The sequence below is a fragment of the Astatotilapia calliptera genome, chromosome 22 (genome assembly GCF_964374335.1).
Source record: "Astatotilapia calliptera chromosome 22, fAstCal68.1, whole genome shotgun sequence".
NCBI lineage: Eukaryota > Metazoa > Chordata > Actinopteri > Cichliformes > Cichlidae > Astatotilapia > Astatotilapia calliptera.
In genome coordinates this window covers 24,802,606-24,808,606 of record NC_137442.1, presented here as the reverse complement: position 1 = coordinate 24,808,606, position 6,001 = coordinate 24,802,606, and positions in this window count along the sequence as shown.

Here is a 6,001-nt window from a genome sequence, read left to right as displayed (position 1 = left end):
CCGAGCCCCAGGCCGAGAGGCCGAGGGCACCCCACACCCAAAGTGGCCCAAGCGAGCCCCAGGCTCCAGGCCCCGACAAGCAGTCACCAAGGAGTGAGCCGGTGTGTACCTGGACGCCCATCCCCGGACACAAAGAATCACCAACGCACCGATCTCTGAGGGAGTCCGCCACTGGCAGGGGAAGTGGTGGGGGGAGATAGGCCTCCATACCTTGGAGGGCCCGAGATGTCCCTAGAGAGGTGGCGTCTGATACCCGACCTGACATATGGACACAGACATACAGGTACACACAGATACAGACATCCATTCCCACCCTCATGCTCTCATATGCAATTACTCAACACTCACTGTTGAGTAATTGCATATGAGAGCACTGCAACTCACTGCAACCCCCCCTTGGCTTCTTTGGCTCTCGGAGGAGGCGGACGCACTTTTTCGCTTCTCCCTTATCTTCCCTGCTTATGTCCTTGTCTAGTCTCGTGTTTTTTTTGCATTTTCCCTGGAAAATTCTTTCACAGTCTGTTCTCTATAACCTAAAAGAGGAATTATGGATTGGATCAACTGGTCCCTAAATGCAATTGACACCCCTTTCTCAACGAGAAGTTTGGGCCTGAGTGCTGAAGATATCTATTCAGAACCATGGTAACAGGGTTCTGGCTGATCGGAGCTGGCTTGGCCCTGACTTATCGAAGAATTAAGAAAGCGGAACCGGCTGTTCAAACCCCCACAAGGCTGCCCGCTGGGATTGGAACGATGGGAGAGGCGTGAGTTTCTCAAAATGGGCCCATTGAGTCAGCACGGATAAGATCTTGGAGAGGCTACGGCTGCTGTGAATACTCAGAATAAGATCTCTGACTGCAGACTGGATACATCTCGGAAGGGCTAGCCCGGAATAACATCTCTGGGCGCAAAATTGGATGACATCTCAGGGAGGCACACTGCCGTGAGTTCTCAGAAATTGGCTCCTTGAGCACAAGAAATGACAACATCACAGAACACAAGTATGGCGAAGCTCGAGGCTCTCCAACGGGAGATTGAGAGACCAGTGTTGGACTGTAGAACTGCTTTGAAATTCATATGAGCTGTTCACACTAAAGTAAAAAATAACATCACTTATGCGGATACCCCTTCGGCGCCAGCTGCAAGGCCGGAGCTGAACAAAACACCCTGATAACAACTGTGTTTAGTCTGTTCCTTCCCATTCCATGCAAGGCCACCTGGGTTGGCTGGAAGACTGTTTACTTAGCCTGGCAGGGCGAAGGACACTGTCTCAGCTGAACTCTGGACACGCTCACACATACATATACTGATACTGATAAGCACTCACTGACGCATCACCCTCCCTACCCCGGATCCAACGCCACCTCCAACGCTTACCTCCCCTCTGATGTGGACATCGGGTCAGTTGGAGGCGCAGTCGAAGATTGCAGCGGTCCCAGATCAGATGTACACACTGGAACTCTTTCCCATGTTGCTTGTCTGTGTTTATTGTGTTATGGTGTGTTGATATCTGTGCATTCCTGTATTATCCTTTTGTGTTACACATTTCGATGTTTTTTTCCTCGCTACCTAGCCTGACCTGTCTCCCCAATGTGATGTTTGTGTATTGTATGTACGGTCGGCAAGGTCTGTCATCTCGGTTGTGGGCAAAAGACCTGCAACTGACAAATAAAGGCTATCTCATCTCTCATCTCATCACCCAACGTGGAGACAGACATAGAGAGACACTGTACACACAATCACACTCCCCAAGCGTACTCTAAGCCCCGGGTCTAGGTACCCCTGCCCCTGGAGGGGGAAACTGCACCCAGACCCAGGTGGTGTTACCCTTTTCCCTGCGGTGGGGAGAAACAGACCGCTCCGACTCCGCAGCAGCAGGGAGGCCCCACATTCCAAACCCCAGTCGGACGGCCAACTCCTCCTCCTAGCCCCCCGCTCCAGCAGGCCACAGAGAACGGGGGTGAGAGAAGACTCCAAACCTCCCTCCGCCCCCTCATATGTAGTGTTGATGCATGTGTGTTCTAAGATGCATTTAAAACCCAGGAGGGCATGGAGCTACCTGCCAGAGAGCAGCAGGTAAGCGCATAGCCCCTCCTGATAGCCCTCAATGTCTACGTGTATTTAAAATTGAGAGGTGGGCAACGACACCAGGGGTGAGGCATACACCCTGATGGTCTTTTGTGCCCACCCCCAAGATCCTATATGTATGTGTTATGAGAGTGTGAGTAATGTGAATGTCTAAGTTGTGAGATAAAATTGAGGCACAGGCAGCCAGAAGGGGACAGAGGGGGGGATGCCTCCCCTGCACCCGGGTGACACACCTTTACCCCAAGGCCCTGCATGTGTGGGTGATTGTGGTGGAGCGGGAAGAGGGAGGCAGTTGGAGATGGGGAGGGAAGGAAGGGAGGGGCAAGTGACCATTGATCAGTTTCATGATTGAAGTAGAAACAGGAGAGGGAGGGTGAGAGAATGAGAGAAGAAGAGGCAGCTGTGCAGCAAAGACACAGAATAACTCCAGCTTTGTGTCTTTTTCATCGTAGCTGAAGTCCGGGACAAACTACGTTCCTTTTCACCTCAATACGAAACGCGTAATATTTTCTCTGAATACGAGACGATTCCGTTTTTTAGGGGACGGTTGGCAACTCTAATAATTAACCTTATGAACAAAATAAAATTCAACATCAGTAACATCATAGCACCCACCCAGCTGTATAGAAACTCCGTCATGCTAGCTAGTACCCATTACAAAAAAGTCAGCATAACGAAAATAAACTCCACCTAAACTTGGTTCATATCTGACCCAGATAGACTGCAGGTCATAACTTCTTACCTGAAGTTCAGTTCACCTGACACTCGTACCGGCGGCCACCTCAGGTCTCTGCTCCTCCGGCCTCCCCTTTCCCTCATCCACCTGCTGGCCTCCACCACTTGCTAATGTTACTGAATCTGTGGAAGCTCCGTGATAGCTACCACACAAAGTAACGAATAATGACCTTACCTAAATCCCAGTAATGATTAACGCGTTCCTGATTTTGGCATAATAACTAATTACCGTGCTCGTTACCACAATAATAACGTAGTTACTGTAACGCGTTACTGTAACGCGTTACTTAATAACGCGTTAGTCCCTACACTGCTAGTAACTAGTTGAAGAAGCCATAGGTCTCAGCAGATGTCCTTATTTTCTCTTTTGTTTTTTTGTTGAGGTGGGGTGGGATAAGTTAGCTGCAGTAGCTCGAGGAATTGCTTGTGGAGTGAAGAAAAAGCTGTTTGTTTGTTTAAGGGCCTGCCAAACTTGTTACTACATGGTCATGATATGTAGAAAAGTAAAAATGTAACCACATAAATATGTAGAGTAAAAACAAAGCATTTTAGACATAATATAGGAAAGAATAACTTAAAGAGGGAGAGAAAAGATAAATGAACAAAATAAAGCAGAGTCCTGAAAACTAAACTATACTAAAGGATGGAAAAGTTACACGTCATGGTAAATGTACAATATTTTCTTGAACATGCCCTCCCCACTAAAAACACACACACAAAAAGAACCCCACACAAAAAAACAACAACACCATCACAATTCTGAGTTAACGTATTTGAGTTATTTAAATGAAGTAGATTACATATTTGAGAGCTGTTCTTATGTGAAATAGCCACAGAAGGAAAAATGGAAAATAGATGTGATCATTTTGTCCGTATTTCTTCTAGCCCAAGTACAGTTTGCAATAATACCACCTACAGCTGAATTAAATGAGCTAAATAGAACAATGAGTTCCTTTGTAAATGTTTGTGAAGGCAGGCTGCAAGGCTAGATGCTTCATTTCATACACATGTGGCAATGAGACTGAAAACGCCTGAATTCCAAGATTAAGAGGTGTGGTCCTAAAATTTTGTCCACAGAGTATATCAGACACACTATTCAAGTCATTGTTTTGTTTTTCTGGGAGGCTTACTTAGAGAAATGTATGTATGTACAGCATAAACACAACTTCAAACTCACTAAACCTGCTTCGATTTTGGCCTGTACATTTTGTAGGTCTTAGACTGTCACCTGTCTGAACTGGCTCTCTCAGCAGTTATCCATCAGTTTATCTTTTCACGTTTGGTTGAGCACATGGAGACGTTACTTGCAGTATTGTCAGTATAATAAGTGTCGACAGGCACAACACTTTATAAATACTTTCCAGTATGATCTGTAGGCTTACTGCAAAGCTTTACCCTAAACTAGGAGAGTATTACAATCTGCTGAAGGAGACACGTAGTGTTAAAGCCAGCTGGCCACTGCCTACTAGGTTGCACTTGCATTAGGTTTAAATGCATTTTAACTCAGTTGTCAACATTAACCAAATAAAACAGACATTTTAGTGCTGAAGGAAAGCACAAAATCTAATGCTTAGAGTGGAGTTGGAACAGGTGCTGCAGTGTGTCATCAGAAGCTTACAGAAAATGTGAAAAGCAATGTTTGCTTCAGGTGTCCAATCTCATGTACCCTCATCTATGTGTTAACAAAGGTATTCAGAGTTTATTTGAATGGGCGTGCTGGAACTACTTTTCTCTACACAAAGGTAACTCAGAAGCCGTGAGTTAGCATGACATTGCATAAATGAAGCACTTTGAATGAATCTTTTTTTATGCCATTTGCCTGAATTTGCATTGCTTTATTAAATGCACACTCTCTTTAAGGAACACTGAGTGTACTGTATTTTGGCCACAATGAGCTTTGTGAACATTTTCTTATCTGACATAGTTAAGGCACTGGTGGAAAGTGACTTCCTGTGACTTGGCCCTTTTACCTGTGCTATCTGCTGAATGTTCTGGAAGTTTTTCTAAGCTTATTTTGGACTTGTTGGTTCTCATGTTTTGTCCCATCAGCCCAGTTTGGGAAACATCTGTAATATTAATTAGAGAAGTAAAAAAATAACGATCATTAAACTGCTCAAATCTGTCTAACAGGTTCACTGTCATCACTATGACATGAAGCAGCTTATGAGATTTCAAAATAAAGCCAGGTAAAAGAAAACATGTCCATCATATGCAAAGCTTCATTGAAAACACCACACCCAAACATATAACGATATGAAAGGTTTAGACCTTCTTCAAAAATCCGGCATCCTTTAATTCAGACTTTGTTTATAGAGGGTGGTGCACTGAGCAGTCGCTCCCTTATTAATGAAAGCCCAGTGCGAAAGGCAGAACAAACCTCCACAATGGCAGCAAAGGAGGATTAATGCATGCAGAGCAGGCTCTAATTCAACATAACGAACAACTGTACAAAAACCCCAGCTACCATTGTCTATTTGTCATTCAGCACATGCTCTGTTTTAATATATGATCTCTCAACAGAAAATTAGTATAGTATGCAGTGTCTCGATGCATGCTGAATCATCCAGGTAAGGAAATTCAAAACTTCTAGTGAGTCTGAAGAAGTCACTGAAAACCGAATAGTGTGTCTGCTACGTCCAGATGAACAGAATGAACTTTTTTTGATATGTCGTGCAACGTAAGCAAAATCAGCATACTGAAAGTAATGCAGACACAGGAAATACCTTGATGTAAAATAATAATTAAAAAAAAAAAGGAGAAGAAGAAAAAGAAAAAAGGCATAAATCACACTTTCTCGATAAGCATTTGTTTGAAGTATGACTAAATGCAAATTGCAAAAGCTGACAAGATCCCTAACCACACAGGAGCACAGCACTATCATTCTAACTTCCACTCTAGCTACTTTATACACTGTTTCCCCCCTGGCTTCATTGTCTTTTATTATGTTTTAGAAAAGTTTTTCACTATTTAACATTCAGTGTCTAATGTTTAGTCCTGACATGCTGTAGTTTTTTCATGTTTCCCTTTGACTCGGATTTTTTTCCCATCTACCCTCAAATTCTTTGTCTGCCTTTGGATCAAAGAGTTTCTAAAAAAAATCAAGACAAGTCACCTCTTTTTAAAAATGTACATCAGGTTGACATGACATCACGTTCTCGAGTGTCATTTATCTTAGTGT